At 46.4% G+C, this 18,445-nt stretch overlaps 6 non-coding genes and 30 pseudogenes across 6 annotated transcripts; 17 read left to right on the top strand and 19 right to left on the bottom strand.

Annotated features, from left to right (window-relative positions):
• Window positions 1–75: 75 nt before the first annotated feature.
• On the top strand, window positions 76–194 carry LOC148259325 (5S ribosomal RNA; annotated as a pseudogene).
• A 205-nt stretch (window positions 195–399) lies between these two features.
• On the top strand, window positions 400–518 carry LOC148259324 (5S ribosomal RNA; annotated as a pseudogene).
• Window positions 519–753: 235 nt separating this feature from the next.
• LOC148259323 (5S ribosomal RNA) lies at window positions 754–872 on the top strand (annotated as a pseudogene).
• A 209-nt stretch (window positions 873–1,081) lies between these two features.
• Window positions 1,082–1,200, top strand: LOC148259322 (5S ribosomal RNA). The gene has a single exon (XR_015820502.1). It is a non-coding gene; the product is annotated as a 5S ribosomal RNA (ribosomal RNA).
• Window positions 1,201–1,763: 563 nt separating this feature from the next.
• Window positions 1,764–1,882, top strand: LOC148259321 (5S ribosomal RNA; annotated as a pseudogene).
• Window positions 1,883–2,087: 205 nt separating this feature from the next.
• On the top strand, window positions 2,088–2,206 carry LOC148259320 (5S ribosomal RNA; annotated as a pseudogene).
• A 204-nt stretch (window positions 2,207–2,410) lies between these two features.
• On the top strand, window positions 2,411–2,529 carry LOC148259319 (5S ribosomal RNA; annotated as a pseudogene).
• A 206-nt stretch (window positions 2,530–2,735) lies between these two features.
• On the top strand, window positions 2,736–2,854 carry LOC148259318 (5S ribosomal RNA; annotated as a pseudogene).
• An 886-nt stretch (window positions 2,855–3,740) lies between these two features.
• On the top strand, window positions 3,741–3,858 carry LOC148259317 (5S ribosomal RNA; annotated as a pseudogene).
• Window positions 3,859–4,420: 562 nt separating this feature from the next.
• On the top strand, window positions 4,421–4,539 carry LOC148259316 (5S ribosomal RNA; annotated as a pseudogene).
• A 204-nt stretch (window positions 4,540–4,743) lies between these two features.
• Window positions 4,744–4,862, top strand: LOC148259315 (5S ribosomal RNA; annotated as a pseudogene).
• An 887-nt stretch (window positions 4,863–5,749) lies between these two features.
• Window positions 5,750–5,868, top strand: LOC148259314 (5S ribosomal RNA). Its single transcript, XR_015819702.1, has one exon. It is a non-coding gene; the product is annotated as a 5S ribosomal RNA (ribosomal RNA).
• A 205-nt stretch (window positions 5,869–6,073) lies between these two features.
• LOC148259313 (5S ribosomal RNA) lies at window positions 6,074–6,192 on the top strand (annotated as a pseudogene).
• A 560-nt stretch (window positions 6,193–6,752) lies between these two features.
• Window positions 6,753–6,871, top strand: LOC148259312 (5S ribosomal RNA; annotated as a pseudogene).
• Window positions 6,872–7,430: 559 nt separating this feature from the next.
• Window positions 7,431–7,549, top strand: LOC148259311 (5S ribosomal RNA). Its single transcript, XR_015821095.1, has one exon. It is a non-coding gene; the product is annotated as a 5S ribosomal RNA (ribosomal RNA).
• Window positions 7,550–7,754: 205 nt separating this feature from the next.
• On the top strand, window positions 7,755–7,872 carry LOC148259310 (5S ribosomal RNA; annotated as a pseudogene).
• Window positions 7,873–8,433: 561 nt separating this feature from the next.
• LOC148259309 (5S ribosomal RNA) lies at window positions 8,434–8,551 on the top strand (annotated as a pseudogene).
• Window positions 8,552–8,765: 214 nt separating this feature from the next.
• On the bottom strand, window positions 8,766–8,884 carry LOC148259308 (5S ribosomal RNA). Its single transcript, XR_015820424.1, has one exon. It is a non-coding gene; the product is annotated as a 5S ribosomal RNA (ribosomal RNA).
• Window positions 8,885–8,890: 6 nt separating this feature from the next.
• Window positions 8,891–9,008, bottom strand: LOC148259307 (5S ribosomal RNA; annotated as a pseudogene).
• A 370-nt stretch (window positions 9,009–9,378) lies between these two features.
• Window positions 9,379–9,497, bottom strand: LOC148259306 (5S ribosomal RNA). The gene has a single exon (XR_015821017.1). It is a non-coding gene; the product is annotated as a 5S ribosomal RNA (ribosomal RNA).
• Window positions 9,498–10,059: 562 nt separating this feature from the next.
• Window positions 10,060–10,178, bottom strand: LOC148259305 (5S ribosomal RNA; annotated as a pseudogene).
• Window positions 10,179–10,383: 205 nt separating this feature from the next.
• Window positions 10,384–10,502, bottom strand: LOC148259304 (5S ribosomal RNA; annotated as a pseudogene).
• Window positions 10,503–11,065: 563 nt separating this feature from the next.
• On the bottom strand, window positions 11,066–11,184 carry LOC148259303 (5S ribosomal RNA; annotated as a pseudogene).
• Window positions 11,185–11,388: 204 nt separating this feature from the next.
• Window positions 11,389–11,507, bottom strand: LOC148259302 (5S ribosomal RNA; annotated as a pseudogene).
• Window positions 11,508–12,066: 559 nt separating this feature from the next.
• LOC148259301 (5S ribosomal RNA) lies at window positions 12,067–12,185 on the bottom strand (annotated as a pseudogene).
• A 209-nt stretch (window positions 12,186–12,394) lies between these two features.
• LOC148259300 (5S ribosomal RNA) lies at window positions 12,395–12,513 on the bottom strand (annotated as a pseudogene).
• Window positions 12,514–12,717: 204 nt separating this feature from the next.
• On the bottom strand, window positions 12,718–12,836 carry LOC148259299 (5S ribosomal RNA). Its single transcript, XR_015820182.1, has one exon. It is a non-coding gene; the product is annotated as a 5S ribosomal RNA (ribosomal RNA).
• A 209-nt stretch (window positions 12,837–13,045) lies between these two features.
• LOC148259298 (5S ribosomal RNA) lies at window positions 13,046–13,164 on the bottom strand (annotated as a pseudogene).
• Window positions 13,165–13,368: 204 nt separating this feature from the next.
• On the bottom strand, window positions 13,369–13,487 carry LOC148259297 (5S ribosomal RNA; annotated as a pseudogene).
• A 209-nt stretch (window positions 13,488–13,696) lies between these two features.
• LOC148259296 (5S ribosomal RNA) lies at window positions 13,697–13,815 on the bottom strand (annotated as a pseudogene).
• A 204-nt stretch (window positions 13,816–14,019) lies between these two features.
• On the bottom strand, window positions 14,020–14,137 carry LOC148259295 (5S ribosomal RNA; annotated as a pseudogene).
• Window positions 14,138–14,699: 562 nt separating this feature from the next.
• LOC148259294 (5S ribosomal RNA) lies at window positions 14,700–14,818 on the bottom strand (annotated as a pseudogene).
• Window positions 14,819–15,023: 205 nt separating this feature from the next.
• Window positions 15,024–15,142, bottom strand: LOC148259293 (5S ribosomal RNA; annotated as a pseudogene).
• A 563-nt stretch (window positions 15,143–15,705) lies between these two features.
• On the bottom strand, window positions 15,706–15,824 carry LOC148259292 (5S ribosomal RNA; annotated as a pseudogene).
• Window positions 15,825–17,279: 1,455 nt separating this feature from the next.
• Window positions 17,280–17,398, bottom strand: LOC148259291 (5S ribosomal RNA; annotated as a pseudogene).
• A 917-nt stretch (window positions 17,399–18,315) lies between these two features.
• LOC148259290 (5S ribosomal RNA) lies at window positions 18,316–18,434 on the bottom strand (annotated as a pseudogene).
• Window positions 18,435–18,445: the final 11 nt, after the last annotated feature.

Genomic DNA, 18,445 nt, shown 5'->3' with positions numbered 1-18,445 from the left:
CACGCACAAGGAAACAAATGACGGGAGGGGGAAGAAAGGAGAAGGAGATTATGTATTTGCAGCGCTAAATTATATGGGTGTGATCATACCAGCACTAATGCACTGGATCCAATCAGAACTCCGTAGTTAAGTGTGCTTGGGCGAGAGTAATACTCGGATGGGTGACCTCCTGGGAAGTCCTCGTGTCGCACCAATTTTTTTTCAGACGGGTCGTTCGACGTTACGCGCGACTGGAACTAGGGTCGGTTTGTTTACATGGAAATGTGAGTCAAGAAGCTGGGGCATTTTAATCGATATTAGAACGAGAAAGAGTGATGCAGTGTGAACGCACAAGGAAACAATTGATGGGAGGGGGAGGGAAGGAGAAGGAGTGTATGTATTTTCAGCACGAAATGAAACAGGTGCGATCATACCAGCACTAATGCAACGGATTCTATCAGACCTCCGTAGGTAAGGGTGCTTGGGTGAGAGTAGTACTAGCATGGGTTACCTCCTGCGAAGTCCATATATTTCACCCATTTTCTTGTGAAGTCCTCGTGTTGCACCCATTTTTTTGCAGATGATTCTTTCGACGTTACGCGCGACTTGAATTATGGTCCTCAGGTTTATTCGCAAATGTGAGTCACGGCACTGAAGAATTTTACTTGATATTAGAAGGAGAACGGGAGGTGCAGTGCGCACGCACAAGGAAACAAATGACGAGAGGGGGAATAAAGGGGAAGGAGTGTATGTATTTGCAGCGCAAAACTAAACAGGTGCAATCATACCAGCATTAAAGCCCCGGATCCCATCCGAACTCCGCAGTTAAGTGTGCTTTGGCGAAAGTAGTACAATGATGGGTTACCTCCTAGGAAGTTCTCGTGTTGCACCCATTTTCTTTTTTTCAGATGTGCCGTTCGACGTTACGCGCGACTTTAGTTATGGTCCGCAGATTTATTCGCAAATGTGAGTCACGGCGCTGTGGCTTTTTACTTGATATTTGAACGAGAATGAGAGGTGCAGTGCGCACGCACAAGGAAACAAATGACGGGAGGGGGAAGAACGGAGAAGTAGTTTATGTATTTGCAGCGCAAACTTAAACGGGTGCGATCAAACTAGCACTAATGCACCGGATCCCATCAGAACTCCGCAGTTAAGTGTGCTTGGGCGAGAGTAGTACTTGGATGGGTGACCTCCTGGGAAGTCCTCGTGTTGCACTAATTTTTTTTTTCAGACGGGTTGTTCGACGTTACGCGCGACTAGAACTAGGGTCCACTAGTTTATACGCAAATGTGAGTCAAGAAGCAGGGGCATTTTAATCGATATTAGAATGAAAAGGAGAGATGCAGAGTTCACGCACAAGGAAACAAATGACGGGAGGGGGGATAGAGGGAGAAAAAGTTTATGTATTTGCAGCGCAGAATGAAACATGAGCAATCATACCAGCACCAATGCAACGGATTCTATCAGAACTCTGAAAGTTAAGGGTGCTTGGGCGAGAGTAGCACTAGGATGGGTGACCTCCTGCGAAGTCCTTATATTTCACCCATTTTCTTAGGAAGTCCTCGTGTTGTACCCATTTTTTTGCAGATAATTCTTTTGACGTTACGCGCGACTTGAATTATGGTCCTCAGGTTTATTCGCAAATGTGAGTCACGGCGCTGTAGCATTTTACTTAATATTAGAACGAGAACAGGAGTTGCAGTGCGCACGCACAATGAAACAAATGACGAGAGGGGGACGAAAGGGGAATGAGTTTATGTATTTTCAGCGGGAAATTAAACAGGTGCAATCATTCCAGCAGTAATGCACCGGATCCCATCAGAACTCCGTAGTTAAGTGTGCTTGGGCGAGAGTAGTACTCGGATGGGTGACCTATTGGGAAGTCCTCGTGTCGCACCAATTTTTTTTCAGACGGGTCGTTCGACGTTACGCGCGACTGGAAATAGGGTCCGCTGGTTTATACGCAAATGTGAGTCAAAAAGCAGGGGCATTTTAATCGATATTAGAACGAGAATGAGAGGTGAAGTGTGAACGCACAAGGAACCAAATGACCGGAGGGGGAAGAAAGGAGAAGGAGTGTATGTATTTGCAGCACGAAATTAAACAGGTGCGATCAAACCAGCACTAAAGCCCCGGATCCCATCAGAATTCCGCAGTTAAGTGTGCTTGGGCGAAAGTAGTACTCGGATGGGTGACAACTTGGAAAGCCCTCGTGTTGCACCTATTTTTTTCGGATGGGTTGTTAAACGTTACGCGCGAATGGAATTATAAACTGTTGGTTCATTTGTAAAGGAGAGTCACGGTGCCGGGGCATATTACTTGATATTAGAACGAGAAAGAGAGATGCAGAGTGCACGCACAAGGAAACAAATGACGGGAGGGGGAAGAAAGGAGAAGGTGTTTATGTATTTGCAGCGCGAAATTAAACGGGTGCGATCATACCAGCACTAATGCAACGGATCCCATCATAACTCTGCAGTTAAGTGTGCTTGGGCGAGAGTAGTACTCGGATGGGTGACCTCCTGGGAAGTTCTCGTGTCGCACAAATTTTTTTCCAGACGAGTCGTTCGACGTTACGCGCAACTGGAACTATGGTCCACTTCTTTATACGCAAATGTGAGTCAAGAAGTAGGGGCATATTAATCGATATTAGAATGAGAAAAAGAGGTGCAGTGTGAACGCACAAGGAAACAAATGATGGGAGGGGGGAGGGAAGGAGAAGAAGTGTATGTATTTTCAGCACGAAATTAAACAGGTGCTATCACACTAGCACAAATGCACCGGATCCCATCAGAACTCCGCAGTTAAGTGTGCTTTGGCGAAAGTAGTACAAGGATGGGTTACCTCCTGGGAAGTTCTCGTGTTGCACCCATTTTTTTTTATAGATGTGCCATTCGACGTTACGTGCGACTTTAATTATAGTCCGCAGATTTATTCGAAAATGTGAGTCACTGCACCGTGGCATTTTACTTGATATTTATACGAGAACGAGAGGTGCAGTGCACACGCACAAGGAAACAAATGACGGGAAGGGGAAGAAAGGAGAAGGAGTGTACGTATTTGCAGCGCGAAATTAAATAGGTGCCATCATACCACCACTAATGCACCGTATCCCATCGGAACTTAGCAGTTAAGTGTGCTTGGGCGGGAGTAGTGCTCGGATTGGTGACCTCCTGGGAAGTCCTTGTGTTGCACCCATTTTTTTCGGATGGATCGTTCGACGTTACGCGCGAATGCAATTATAAACCGCTGGTTCATTCGCAAAGGTGAGTCACGATGCCAGGGTATTTTACTTGATATTAGAACCAGAAGGAGAGATGCAGAGTGCACGCACAAGGAAACAAATGACGGGAGAGGGGATGGAGGGAGAAAGAGTGTATGTATTTGCAGCGCAGAATGAAACATGAGCGATCATACAAGCACCAATGCAACGGATTCTATCAGAACTCCGCAAGTTAAGGGTGCTTGGGTGAGAGTAGCACTAGGATGGATGACCTCATGCGAAGTCCTTATATTTCACCTATTTTCTTAGGAAGTCCTCGTGTTGCACCCATTTTTTTGCAGATGATTCTTTCGACGTTACGCGCGACTTGAATTATGGTCCTCAGGTTTATTCGCAAATGTGAGTCACGGCACCTTAGCATTTTACTTGATATTAGAACGAGCACGGGAGGTGCAGTGCGCACGCACATGGAAACAAATGATGGGAGCGGGAAGAAAGGAGAAGGAATTTATGTATTTGCAGCGCGGAATTAAACAGGTGAGATCATACCAGCACTAATGCACCGGATCCAATCAGAACTCCGTAGTTAAATATGCTTGGGCGAGAATAGTACTCGGATGGGTGACCTCTTGGAAGTCCTCGTGTCGCACCAATTTTTTTTCAGACGGGTCGTTCGACGTTACGCGCGACTGGAACTAGGGTCCACTGGTTTATACGCAAATGTGAGTCAAGAAGAAGGGGCATTTTAATCGATATTAGAACGAGAAGGAGAGATGCAGAGTGCACGCACAAGGAAACAAATGACGGGAGGGGGGGATGGAGGGATAAAAAGTGTATGTATTTGCAGCGCAGAATGAAACATGAGCATTCATACCAGCACCAATGCAACGGATTCTATAAGAACTCTGCAAGTTAAGGGTGCTTGGGCGAGAGTAGCACTAGGATGGGTGACCTCCTGCGAAGTCCTTATATTTCACCCATTTTCTTAGGAAGTTCTCGTGTTGCACCCATTTTTTTACAGATGAATTTTTCGACGATACGCGCGACTTGAATTATGGTCCTCAGGTTTATTCGCAAATGTGAGTCACGGGACCGTAGTATTTTAATTGATATTAGAACGAGCACGGGAGGTGCAGTGCGCACGCACAAGGAAACAAATGACGGGAGGAGGAAGAAAGGAGAAGTAGTTTATGTACTTGCAGCGCGGAATTAAACGGGTGCGATCATACCAGCACTAATGCACTGGATCCCATCATAACTCTGTAGTTAAGTGTGCTTGGGCGAGAGTAGTACTCGGATTGGTGACCACATGGGATGTCCTCGTGTCGCACCAATTTTTTTTCAGACGGATCGTTCGACTTTTCACGCGACTGGAACTATGGTCCGTTGGTTTATACGCAAATGTGAGTCAAGAATCAAGGGCATTTTAATCGATATTAGAACGAGAAGGAGAGGTGCAGTGTGAACGCACAAGGAAACAAATGATGGGAGGGGGGGAGTGAAGAAGGAGTGTATGTATTTTCAGCACAAAATTAAACAGGTGCGGTCACACCAGCACAAATGCACCGGATCCCATCAAAACTACGTAGTTAAGTGTGCTTTGGCGAAAGTAGTACAATGATGGGTTACCTCCTGGGAAGTTCTCGTGCTGCACCTATTTTCTTTTTTTCAGATGTGCCGTTCGACGTTACGCGCGACTTGAATTATGGTCTGCAGATTTATTCGCAAATGTGAGTCATGGTGCCGTGGAATTTTACTTGATATTTGAACGAGAACAAGAGGTGCAGTGCGCACGCACAAGGAAACAAATGACGTGAGGGGGAAGAAAGGAGAAGGAGTGTATGTATTTGCAGCGCGAAATGAAACAGGTACGATCGTACCAGCACTAATGCAACGAATTCTATCAGAACTACGTAGGTAAGGGTGCTTGGGCGAGAGTAGTACTAGCATGGGTTACCTCCTGGGAAGTCCTCGTGTCGCACAAATTTTTTTTCAGATGGGTCGTTCGACGTTACGCGCGATTGGAACTAGGGTCCGCTGGTTTATCCGCAAATCTGAGTCAAGAAGCAGGGGCATTTTAATCGGTATTAGAACGAGAAGGAGGGGTGCAGTGTGAACGCACAAGGAAACAATTGATGGGAGGGGAAGGGAAGGAGAGGGAGTGTATGTATTTTCAGCACGAAATGAAACAGGTGCGATCATACAAGCACTAATGCAACGGATTTTATCAGAACTCCGTAGGTAAGGGTGCTTGGGCGAAAGTAGCACTAGCATGGGTTACCTCCTGCGAAGTCCTTATATTTCACCCATTTTCTTGTGAAGTCCTCGTGTTGCACCCATTTTTTTGCAGATAATTCTTTCGACGTTACGCGCGACTTGAATTATGGTCCTCAGGTTTATTCGCAAATGTGATTCACGGCGCTGTAGCATTTTACTTTATATTAGAACGAGAACGGGAGGTGCAGTGCGCACGCACAAGGAAACAAATGACAGGAGGGGGAAGAAAGGGGAATGAGTTTATGTATTTGCAGCGCAAAATTAAACTGGTGCGATCATACCAGCACTAATGCACCGGATCCCATCAGAACTCCGCAGTGAAGTGTGCTTGGGCGAGATTAGTACTCGGATGGGTGACCTCCTGGGAAGTCCTCGTGTCGCACCAATTTTTTTTCAGACGGGTCGTTTGACGGTACGCTCGTCTGGAACTTGTGTCCGCTGGTTTATACGCAAATGTGAGTCAAGAAGTAGGGGCATTTTAATCGATATTAGAACGAGAATGAGAGGTGAAGTGTGAACGCACAAGGAAACAAATGACGGGAAGGGGAAGAAAGGAGAAGGAGTGTTTGTATTTGCAGCGCAAAATTAAAGAGGTGCGATCATACCAGCACTAAAGCTCCGGATCCCATCAGAACTTCGCAGTTAAGTGTGCCTGGGCAAGAGAAGTACTCGGATGGGTGACCACTTGGGAAGCCCTCGTGTTGCACATATTATTTTTCGGATGGGTTGTTCGACGTTACGCGCGAATTGAATTATAAACCGCTGGTTTATTTGCAAAGGTGAGTCACGGTGCCGGGGCATATTACTTGATATTAGAACGAGAAGGAGAGATGCAGAGTGTATGCACAAGGAAACAAATGAAGGGAGGGGGGATGGAGGGAGAAAAAGTGTATGTATTTGCAGCGCAGAATGAAACATGAGCAATCATACCAGCACCAAGCAACGGGTTCTATCAGAACTCCGCAAGTTAAGGGTGTTTGGGCAAGAGTAGCACTAGGATGGGTGACCTACTGCGAAATCCTTATATTTCACCCATTTTCTTAGGAAGTCCTCGTGTTCCACCCATTTTTTTGCAGATGATTCTTTCGACGATACGCGCGACTTGAATTATGGTCCTCAGGTTTATTCGCAAATGTGAGTCACGGCACCGTAGCATTTTACTTTATATTAGAAGGAGCACGGGAGGTGCAGTGCGCACGCACAAGGAAACAAATGACGGGAGGGGGAAGAAAGGAGAAGGAATTTATGTATTTGCAGCGCGAAATTAAACGTGTGCGATCATACCAGCACTAATGCACCGGATCCCGTCAGAACTCCGCAGTTAAGTGTGCTTTGGCGAGAGTAGTACTCGGATTGGTGACCTCTTGGGAAGTCCTCGTGTCGCACTAATTTTTTTTCAGACGGGTCGTTCGACGTTACGCGCGACTGGAACTACGGTCCGCTAGTTTATACGCAAATGTGAGTCAAGAAGCAGGGGCATTTTAATCTATATTAGAACGAGAAGGAGAGGTGCAGTGTGAACGCACAAGGAAACAATTGATGGGATGGGGAAGGAATGAGAAGGAGTGTATGTATTTTCAGCAAGAAATGAAACAGGTGCGATCATACCAGCACTAATGCAATGGATTCTATCAGAACTCCGTAGGTAAGGGTGCTTGGGCGAGAGTAGTACTAGCATGGGTTACCTCCTGCGAAGTCCTTATATTTCACCCATTTTCTTGTGAAGTCCTCATGTTGCACCCATTTTTTTGCAGATGATTCTTTCGACGTTACGCGCGACTTGAATTATGGTCCTCAGGTTTATTAGCAAATGTGAGTCACGGCGCCGTGGCATTTTACTTGATATTAGAACGAGAACGGGAGGTGCAGTGCGCACGCACAAGGAAACAAATGACGGGAGGGGGAAGAAAGGGGAATGAGTTTATGTAATAGTAGCGCAAAATTAAACGGGTGCGATCATACCAGCACTATTGCACCGGATCCCATCAGAACTCCGCAGTTAAGTGTGCTTGGGCGAGATTAGTACTCGGATGGGTGACCTCATGAGAAGTCCTCGTGTCGCACCAAATTTTTTTCAGACGGGTCGTTCGACGTTACGCGCGTCTGGAACTAGGGTCCGCTGGTTAATACGCAAATGTGAGTCAATAAGCAAGGGCATTTTAATCGATATTAGAATGAGAATGAGAGGTGAAGTGTTAAGGCACAAGGATACAAATGACGGGAGGGGGAAGAAAGGAGAAGGAGTGTATGTATTTACAGCGCGAAATTAAACAGGTGCGATCATACCAGCACTAAAGCCCCAGATCCCATCAGAACTCCTAGTTAAGTGTGCTGGGGCGAGAGTAGTGCTCGGATGGGTGACCACTTGGGAAGCCCTCGTGTTGTACCTATTTTTTTTTGGATTGGTTGTTCGACGTTACGCGCGAATGGAATTATAAACCGCTGGTTCATTTGCAAAGGTGAGTCACGGTGCTGGGGCATATTACTTGATATTAGAACGAGAAAGAGAGATGCAAAGTACACCCACAAGGAAACAAATGACGGGAGGGGGGATGGGAGGAGAAAGAGTGTATGTATTTGCAGTGCAGAATGAAACATGAGGGATCATACCAGCACTAATGCAACGGATTCTATCAGAACTCCGCAGTTAAGGGTGCTTGGGCGAGAAAAGTACTCGGATGGGTGACCTCATGCAATGTCTTTATATTTCACCCATTTTCTTGGTAGGTCCTCGTGTTGAACCCATCTTTTTGCAGATGATTCTTTCGACTTTACGCGCGACTTGATTTATGGTCCGCAGGTTTATTCGTAAATGTGAGTCACGGCGCCCTGGCATTTTACTTGATATTAGAACGAGTAAGGGAGGTGCAGTGCGCACGCACATGGAAACAAATGACGGGAGGAGGAAGAAAAGAGAAGGAGTGTATGTATTTGAAGCGCAAAATTAAACAAGTGGCATCATACCAGCACTAATGCACTGGATCCCATCAGAACTCTGCAGTTAAGTGTGCTTGGGCGAGTGTAGTACTCGGATGGGTGACCTTTTGGGAAGTCCTCGTATCGCAACAATTTTTTTTCAGATGGGTCGTTCGACGTTACGCGCGACTGGAACTATGGTCCGCTGGTTTATACGCAAATGTGAGTTAAGAATCAGGGGCATTTTAATCGATATTAGAACGAGAAGGAGAGGTGCAGTGTGAACGCACAAGGAAACAAATGATGGGAGGGGGGGAGGGAAGAAGGAGTGTATGCGCGTAACGTCGAATGACCCGTCTGAAAAAAATTGGTGCGACACGAGGACTTCCCAGGAGGTCACCCATCCGAGTACTAATCTCGCCCAAGCACACTTCACTGCGGAGTTCTAATGGGATCCGGTGCATTAGTGCTGGTGTGATCGCACCTGTTTAATTGTTGCGATACGAGGACTTCCCAAGAGGTCACCCATCCGAGTACTACTCTCGCCCAAGCACACTTAACTGCAGAGTTCTGATGGGATCCCGTACATTATTGCTGGTATGATGCCACTTGTTTAATTTTGCGCTTCGAATACATACGCTCCTTCTCTTATCTTCCTCCTCCCGTCATTTGTTTCCATGTGCGTGCGCACTGCACCTCCCGTACTTTCGCCAAAGCACACTTAACTGCGGAGTTCTGATGGGATCCGGTGCATTTGTGCTGGTGTGACTGCACCTGTTTAATTTCGTGCTGAAAATACATACACTCTTTCTTCCCTCCCCCCCTCTCATCATTTGTTTCCTTGTGCGTTCACACTGCACCTCTCCTTCTCGTTCTCAAATCGAATAAAATGCCCCTGGTTCTTGTCTCACATTTGCGTATAAACCAGTGGACCATAGTTCCAATTGCGCGTAACGTCGAACGACCCGTCTGAAAAAAAATTGGTGCGACACAAGGAATTCCCAGGTGGTCACCCATCCGAGTACTACTCTCGCCCAAGCACGCTTAACTGCAGAGTTCTGATGGGATCCAGTGCATTAGTGCTGGTATGATCGCACCAATTTAATTTCGCACTGCAAATACATAAACTCTTTCTCCTTTCTTCCCCCTCCCGTCATTTGTTTCCTTGTGCGTGCGCACTGCACCTCCCGTGCTCGTTCTAGTATCAAGTAAAATGCCACGGCGCCGTGACTCACATTTGCGAATAAACCTGCGGACCATAAATCAAGTCGCGCGTATCGTCGAAAGAATCATCTGCAAAAAAATAGGTACAACACGAGGACTTCCTAAGAAAATGGGTGAAATATAAGGACTTCGCAGGAAGTCACCCATCCTAGTGCTACTCTCGCCCAAGCACCCTTAACTTGCGGAGTTCTGATAGAATCCGCTGCACTAGTACTGGTATGATCCCTCAAGTTTCATTCTGCACTGCAAATACATACACTCTTTCTCCTCCCATCCCCCCTCCCGTCATTTGTTTCCTTCTGCGTGCACTCTGCATCTCTCTTTCTCGTTCTAATATCAAGTAATATGCCCCGGCACCGTGACTCACCTTTGCAAATGAACCAGCGGTTTATAATTCCATTCGCGCGTAACGTCGAACAACCCATCCAAAAAAAAAATAGGTGCAACACAAGGGCTTCTCAGGTGGTGACCCATCCGAGTACTACTCTCGCCCAAGCACACTTAACTGCGGAGTTCTGATGGGATCCGGACCTTTAGTGCTGGTATGATCGCACCTGTTTAGTTTCGTGCTGCAAATACATACACTCCTTCTCATTTCTTCCCCCTCCCGTCATTTGTTTCCTTGTGCGTTCACACTTCACCTCTCATTCTCGTTCTAATATCGATTAAAATGCCCCTGCTTCTTGACTCACATTTGCGTATAAACCAGCGGACCCTAGTTCCAGACGCGCGTAACGTCGAAGGACCCGTTTGAAAAAAAATTGGTTCGACACGAGGACTTCCCAAGAGGTCACCCATCCGAGTACTAATCTCGCCCAAGCAGACTTCACTGCGGAGTTCTGATGGGATCCGGTGCATTAGTGCTGGTATGATCGCACCTGTTTAATTTTGCGCTGCAAATACATAAACTCATTCCCCTTTCTTCCCCCTCCCGTCATTTGTTTCCTTGTGCGTGCGCACTGCACCTCCCGTTCTCGTTCTAATATCAAGTAAAATGCTACAGCTCTGTGACTCACATTTGCGAATAAACCTGAGGACCATAATTCAAGTCGCGCGTAACGTCGAAAGAATCATCTGCAAAAAAATGGGTGCAACACGAGGACTTCACAAGAAAATGGGTGAAATATAAGGACTTTGCTGGAGGTAACCCATGCTAGTACTACTCTCGCCCAAGCACCCTTACCTACGGAGTTCTGATAGAATCCGTTGCATTAGTGCTGGTATGATCGCACCTGTTTCATTTCGTGCTGAAAATACATACACTCCTTCTCCTTTCTTCCCCCTCCCGTCATTTGTTTCCTTGTACGTGCGCACTACACCTCTCGTTCTCGTTCAAATATCTAGTAAAATGTCACGGCGCCATGACTAACAATTGCGAACAAATCTGTGGACCATAATTAAAGCCGCGCGTAACGTCGAATGGCACATCTGAAAAAAAGAAAATGGGTGCAACATGGGAACTTCCCAGGAGGTAACCCATCATTGTACTACTTTCGCCAAAGCACACTTAACTGCGGAGTTTTGATGAGATCCGGTGCATTTGTTCTTGTGTGACCGCACCTGTTTAATTTCGTGCTGAAAATACATACACTCCTTTTTCCCTCTCCCCCTCCCATCATTTGTTTTCTTGTGCGTTCACACTGCACCTCTCCTTTTCGTTCTAATATCGATTAAAATACCCCTTATTCTTGACTCACATTTGCGTATAAACCAGCGGACCATAGTTCGAGTCGCGCGTAACGTCGAACGACCCGTCTGAAAAAAAATTGGTGCAACACAAGGACTTCACAGGTGGTCACCCATTCGAGTACTACTCTCGCCCAAGCACACTTAACTGCGGAGTTCTGATGGGATTCAGTGCATTAGTGCTGGTATGATCGCACCCGTTTAATTTTGCGCTGCAAATACATAAACTCCTTCTCCTTTCTTTCCCCTCCCGTCATTTGTTTCCTTGTGCGTGCGAACTGCACCTCCCGTGCTCGTTCTAATATCAAGTAAAATACTACGGTGCCGTGACTCACATTTGCGAATAGACCTGAGGACCATAATTCAAGTCGCGCATAACATCGAAAGAATCATCTGCAAAAAAATGGGTGTAACACGAGAACTTCACAAGAAAATGGGTGAAATATAAGGACTTCGAAGGAGGTAACCCATGCTAGTACTACTCTCGCCCAAGCACCCTTACCTACGGAGTTTTGATAGAATCCGTTGCATTAGTGCTGGTATGATCGCACCTGTTTCATTTCGTGTTGAAAATACATACACTCCTTCTCCTTCCCTCCCCCTCCCATCAATTGTTTCCTTATGCGTTCACACTGCACCTCTCCTTCTCGTTCTAATATCGATTAAAATGCCCCTGCTTCTTGACTCACATTTGCGTATAAACCAGCGGACCCCAGTTCCAGTCGCGCATTATGTCGAACGACCCGTCTGAAAAAAAATTGGTGCGACACGAGGACTTCCCAAGAGGTCACCCATCCGAGTACTACTCTCGCCCAAGCACACTTAACTGGGGAGTTCTGATGGGATCCGGTGCATGAGTGCTGGTATGATCGCACCCGTTTAATTCCGCGCTGCAAATACATAAACGCCTTCTCCTTTCTTCCCCCTCCCGTCATTTGTTTCCTTGTGCGTGCGCACTGCACCTCTCGTTCTCGTTCAAATATCAGGTAAAATGCCACGGCGCCGTGACTCACATTTGCGAATAAATCTGCGGACCATAATTAAAGTCGCGCGTAACGTCGAACGGCACATCTGAAAAAAAGAAAATGGGTGCAACACGAGAACCTCCCAGGAGGTACCCCATCATTGTACTACTTTCGCGAAAGCACACTTAACTGCGGAGTTCTGATGGGATCCGGTGCATTTGTGCTGGTGTGACCGCACCTGTTTAATTTCGTGTTGAAAATACATACACTCCTTCTTCCCTCCCCCCCTTCCATCATTTATTTCCTTGTGCGTTCACACTGCACCTCTCCTTCTCGTTCTAATATCGATTAAAATGCCCCTGATTCTTGACTCATATTTGCGTATAAACCAGCGGACCATAGTTCCAGTCGCGCGTAACATCGAACGACCCATCTGAAAAAAAATTGTTGCGATACGAGGACTTCCCAAGAGGTCACCCATCCGAGTACTACTCTCGCCCAAACACACTTAACTGCGGAGTTCTGATGGGATCCGGTGCATTAGTGCTGGTATGATCGCACCCGTTTCATTTCGCGCTGCAAATACATAAACTCCTTCTCCTTTCTTCCCCCTCCCGTCATTTGTTTCCTTGTGCGTGCGCACTGCACCTCTCGTTCTCGTTCAAATATCAGGTAAAATGCCACGGCGCTGTGACTCACATTTGCGAATAAATCTGCGGACCATAATTAAAGTTGCGCGTAACGTCGAACGGCACATCTGAAAAAAAGAAAATGGGTGCAACACGAGAACCTCCTAGGAGGTACCCCATCATTGTACTACTTTCGCCAAAGCACACTTCACTGCGGAGTTCTGATGGGATCCGGTGCATTTGTGCTGGTGTGACCGCACCTGTTTAATTTCGTGTTGAAAATACATACACTCCTTCTTCCCTCCCCCCCTTCCATCATTTGTTTCCTTGTGCGTTCACACTGCACCTCTCCTTCTCGTTCTAATATCGATTAAAATGCCCCTGATTCTTGACTCATATTTGCGTATAAACCAGCGGACCATAGTTCCAGTCGCGCGTAACATCGAACGACCCATCTGAAAAAAAATTGTTGCGATACGAGGACTTCCCAAGAGGTCACCCATCCGAGTACTACTCTCGTCCAAACACACTTAACTGCGGAGTTCTGATGGGATCCGGTGCATTAGTGCTGGTATGATCACACCCGTTTCATTTCGCGCTGCAAATACATAAATTCCTTCTCCTTTCTTCCCCCTCCCGTCATTTGTTTCCTTGTGCGTGCGCACTGCACCTCTCGTTCTCGTTCAAATATCAAGTAAAATGCCACGGCGCCATGACTTTCATTTGCGAATAAATCTGCGGACCATAATTAAAGTTGCGCGTAATGTCGAACGGCACATCTGAAAAAAAGAAAATGGGTGTAACACGAGAACTTCCCAGGAGGTAACCCATCATTGTACTACTTTCACCAAAGCACAATTAACTGCGGAGTTCTGATGGGATCCGGTGCATTTGTGCTGGTGTGACCGCACCTGTTTAATTTCGTGCTGAAAATACATACACTCCTTCTTCCCTCGCCCCCTCCCATCATTTGTTTCCTTGTGCGTTCACACTGCACCTCTCCTTCTCGTTCTAAAATCGATTAAAATGCCCCTGATTCTTGACTCAAATTTGCGTATAAACCAGCGGACCATAGTTCCAGTCGCGCGTAACGTCGAACGACCCATCTGAAAAAAAATTGTTGCGATACGAGGACTTCTCAAGAGGTCACCCATCCGAGTACTACTCTCGCCCAAGCACACTTAACTGCAGAGTTCTGATGGAATCCAGTGCATTAGTGCTGGTATGATGCCACTTGTTTAATTTTGCGCTTCAAATACATACACTCCTTCTCTTTTCTTCCTCCTCTCGTCTTTTGTTTCGTTGTGCGTGCGCACTGCACCTCCCGTACTCGTTCTAATATCAAGTAAAATGCCATGGTGCTGTGACTCACATTTGCAAATAAACCTACGGACCATAAATCAAGTCGCGCGTAACGTCGAAAGAATCATCTACAAAAAGATGGGAGCAACACGAGGACCTCCCAAGAAAATGGGTGCAACACGAGGCCTTCCCAAGTGGTCACCCATCCGAAGTACTACTCTCGCCCAAGCACCCTTAACTGTGGAGTTCTGATAGAATCTGTTGCATTAGTGCTGGTATGATCCCTCATGTTTCATTGTACACTGCAAATACATACACTCTTTCTCCTTCCATCCCTCCTCCCGTCATTTGTTTCCTTGTGCGTGCACTCTTCATCTCTCTTTCTCGTTCTAATATCAAGTAATATGCCCCGGCACCGTGACTCACCTTTGCAAATGAACCAGCGGTTTATAATTCCATTCGCGCGTAACGTCGAACAACCCATCCGAAAAAAAATAGGTGCAACACGAGGGCTTCCCAAGTGGTCACCCATCCGAGTACTACCCTCGCCCAAGCACACTTAACTACGGGGTTCTGATGGGATACGGAGCTTTAGTGCTGGTATGATCGCACCTGTTTAATTTCGCGCTGAAAATACATACACTCCTTCTCCATTCTTCCCCCTCCCGTCATTTGTTTCCTTGTGCGTTCACACTTCACCTCTCATTCTCATTCTAATATCGATTAAAATGCCCCTGTTTCTTGACTCACATTTGCGTATAAACCAGCGGACCCTAGTTCCAGATGCGCGTAACGTCGAACGACCCGTCTGAAAAAAAATTGGTGCGACACGAGGACTTCCCAGGAGGTCACCCATCCGAGTACTAATCTCGCCCAAGCACACTTCACTGCGGAGTTCTGATGGGATCCGGTGTATTAGTGCTGGTATGATCGAACCTGTTTAATTTTGCGCTTCAAATACATAAACTCATTCCCCTTTCATCCCCCTCCCGTCATTTGTTTCCTTGTGCGTGTGCACTGCACCTCCCGTTCTAGTTCTAATATCAAGTAAAATGCTACAGCGCCGTGACTCACATTTGCGAATAAACCTGAGGACCATAATACAAGTCGCGCGTAACGTCGAAAGAATCATCTGTAAAAAAATAGGTGCAACACGAGTACTTCACAAGAAAATAGGTCAAATATAAGGACTTCGTAGGAGGTAACCCATGCTAGTACTACTCTCGCCTAAGCACCCTTACCTACGGATTTCTGATAGAATCCGTTGCATTAGTGCTGGTATGATCGCACCTGTTTCATTTCGCGCTGCAAATACATAAACTCCTTATCCTTTCTTCCCCCTCTCGTTATTTGTTTCCTTGTGCATGCGCACTGAACCTCCCGTTCTCATTTTAATATCAAGTAAAATGGTACAGCGCCGTGACTCACATTTGCGAATAAATCTACGGACCATAATTAAAGTCGCGCATAACGTCGAATGGCACATCTGAAAAAAAGAAAATGGGTGCAACACGAGAACTTCCCAGGAGGTAACCCATCATTGTACTACTTTCGCCAAAGCACACTTCACTGCGGAGTTCTGATGGGATCCGGTGCATTTGTGCTGGTGTGACCGCACCTGTTTAATTTCGTTCTGAAAATACATACACTCCTTCTTCCCTCCCCCCCTTCCATCATTTGTTTCCTTGTGCATTCACACTGCACCTCTCCTTCTCGTTCTAATATCAATTAAAATGCCCCTGATTCTTGACTCACATTTGCGTATAAGCCAGCGGACCATAGTTCCAGTTGCGCGTAACGTCGAACGACCCATCTAAAAAAAAAATTGTTGCGATAGAAGGACTTCCCAAGAGACCACCCATCCGAGTATTAATCTCGCCCAAGTACACTTAACTGCAGAGTTTTGATGGGATCTAGTGCATTAGTGCAGGTATGATGCCACTTGTTTAATTTTGCGCTTCAAATACATACACTCTTTCTCTTTTCTTCCTCCTCCCGTCATTTGTTTCCTTGTGCGTGCGCACTGCACCTCCCGTACTTGTTTTAATATCAAGTAAAATTCCACGGCACCGTGACTCATATTTGCGAATAAACCTGCGGACCATAAATCAAGTCACGCGTAACGTCGAACGACACATCTGAAAAAAGGAAAATGGGTGAAACACGAGAACTTCCCAGGAGGTAACCCATCATTGTACTACTTTCGCCAAAGCAAACTTAACTGCAGAGTTCTGATGGGATCCAATGCATTAGTGCTGGTATGATGCCACTTGTTTAATTTTGCGCTTCAAATACATACACTCCTTCTCTTTTCTTCCTCCTCCCGTCATTTGTTTCCTTGTGCGTGCGCATTGCACCTCCCGTACTCGTTCTAATATCAAGTAAAATGCCACGGCGCCGTGACTCACATTTGCGAATAAACCTGCAGACTATAAATCAAGTCGCGCGTAACGTCGAAAGAATCATCTGCAAAAAGATGGGTGCAACACGAGGACCTCCCAAGAAAATGGGTGAAATATAAGGACTTCGCAGAAGGTCACCCATCCGAGTACTTTTCTCGCCCAAGCACCCTTAACTGCGGAGGTCTGATAGAATCCGTTGCATTAGTGCTGGTATGATCCCTCATGTTTCATTCTGCACTGCAAATACATACACTCTTTCTCCTCCCATCCCCCCTCCCGTCATTTGTTTCCTTGTGCGTGCACTCTGCATTTCTCTTTCTCGTTCTAATATCAAGTAATATGCCCCGGCACCGTGACTCATCTTTGCAAATGAACCAGCGGTTTATAATTCTATTCGCGCGTAACGTCGAGCAACCCATCCAAAAAAAAATCGGTGCAACACGAGGGCTTCCCAAGTGGTCACCCATCCGAGAACTATGATCGCATCTGTTTACTTTCGCGCTGCAAATACATACACTCCTTCTCCTTTCTTCCCCCTCCAGTCATTTGTTTCCTTGTGCGTTCACACTTCACCTCTCATTCTCGTTCTAATATCGATTAAAATGCCCCTGCTTCTTGACTCACATTTGCGTATAAACCAGCGGACCCGTCGAACGACCCGTCTGAAAAAAAATTGGTGCGACACGAGGACTTCCCAGGAGGTCACCCATCCGAGTACTAATCTCGCCCAAGCACACTTCACTACGGAGTTCTGATGGGATCCGGTGCATTAGTGCTGGTATGATAGCACCTGTTTAATTTCGCGCTGCAAATACATAAACTCATTCCCCTTTCTTCCCCCTCCCGTCATTTGTTTCCTTGTGCGTGCGCACTGCACCTCCCGCTCTCGTTCTAATATAAAGTAAAATGCTACAGCGCCGTAACTCTTATTTGCGAATAAACCTGAGGACCATAATTCAAGTCGCGCGTAACGTCGAAAGAATCATCTACAAAAAAATGGGTGCAACGCGAGGACTTCACAAGAAAATGGGTGAAATATAAGGACTTTGCTGGAGGTAACCCATGCTAGTACTACTCTCGCCCAAGCACCCTTACCTACGGAGTTCTGATAGAATCCGTTGCATTAGTGCTGGTATGATCACACCTGTTTCATTTCGCGCTGCAAATACATAAACTCCTTCTCCTTTCTTCCCCCTCCCGTTATTTGTTTCCTTGTGCGTGCGCACTGAACCTCCCGTTCTCGTTTTAATATCAAGTAAAATGGTACAGCGCCGTGACTCACATTTGCGAATAAACCTGAGGACCATAATTCAAGTCGCGCGTAACGTCGAAAGAATCATCTGCAAAAAAATGGGTGCAACACGAGGACTTCACAAGAAAATGGATGAAATATAAGGACTTCCCAAGAGGTAACCCATGCTAGTACTACTCTCGCCCAAACACCCTTACCTACGGAGTTCTGATAGAATCCGTTGCATTAGTGCTGGTATGATCGTACCTGTTTCATTTCGCGCTGCAAATACATAAACTCCTTCTCCTTTCTTCCCCTTCCCGTGATTTTTTTCCTTGTGCGTGCGCACTGCACCTCTCGTTCTCGTTCAAATATCAAGTAAAATGTCACGTCGCCGTGACTCACATTTGCGAATAAATTTACGGACCATAATTAAAGTCGCACGTAACGTCGAACGGCACATCTGAAAAAAAGAAAATGGGTGCAACACGAGAACTTCCCAGGAGGTAACCCATCATTATACTACTTTCGCCAAAGCAGACTTAACTGCGGAGTTCTGATGGGATCCGGTGCATTTGTGCTGGTGTGACCGCACCTGTTTAATTTCG

The sequence above is a fragment of the Carica papaya genome, chromosome 5 (genome assembly GCF_054855325.1).
Source record: "Carica papaya isolate Zhongbai chromosome 5, ASM5485532v1, whole genome shotgun sequence".
In the NCBI taxonomy this organism is placed as follows: Eukaryota; Viridiplantae; Streptophyta; class Magnoliopsida; order Brassicales; family Caricaceae; genus Carica; species Carica papaya.
This window is presented reverse-complemented; position numbering and strand designations above follow the sequence as displayed.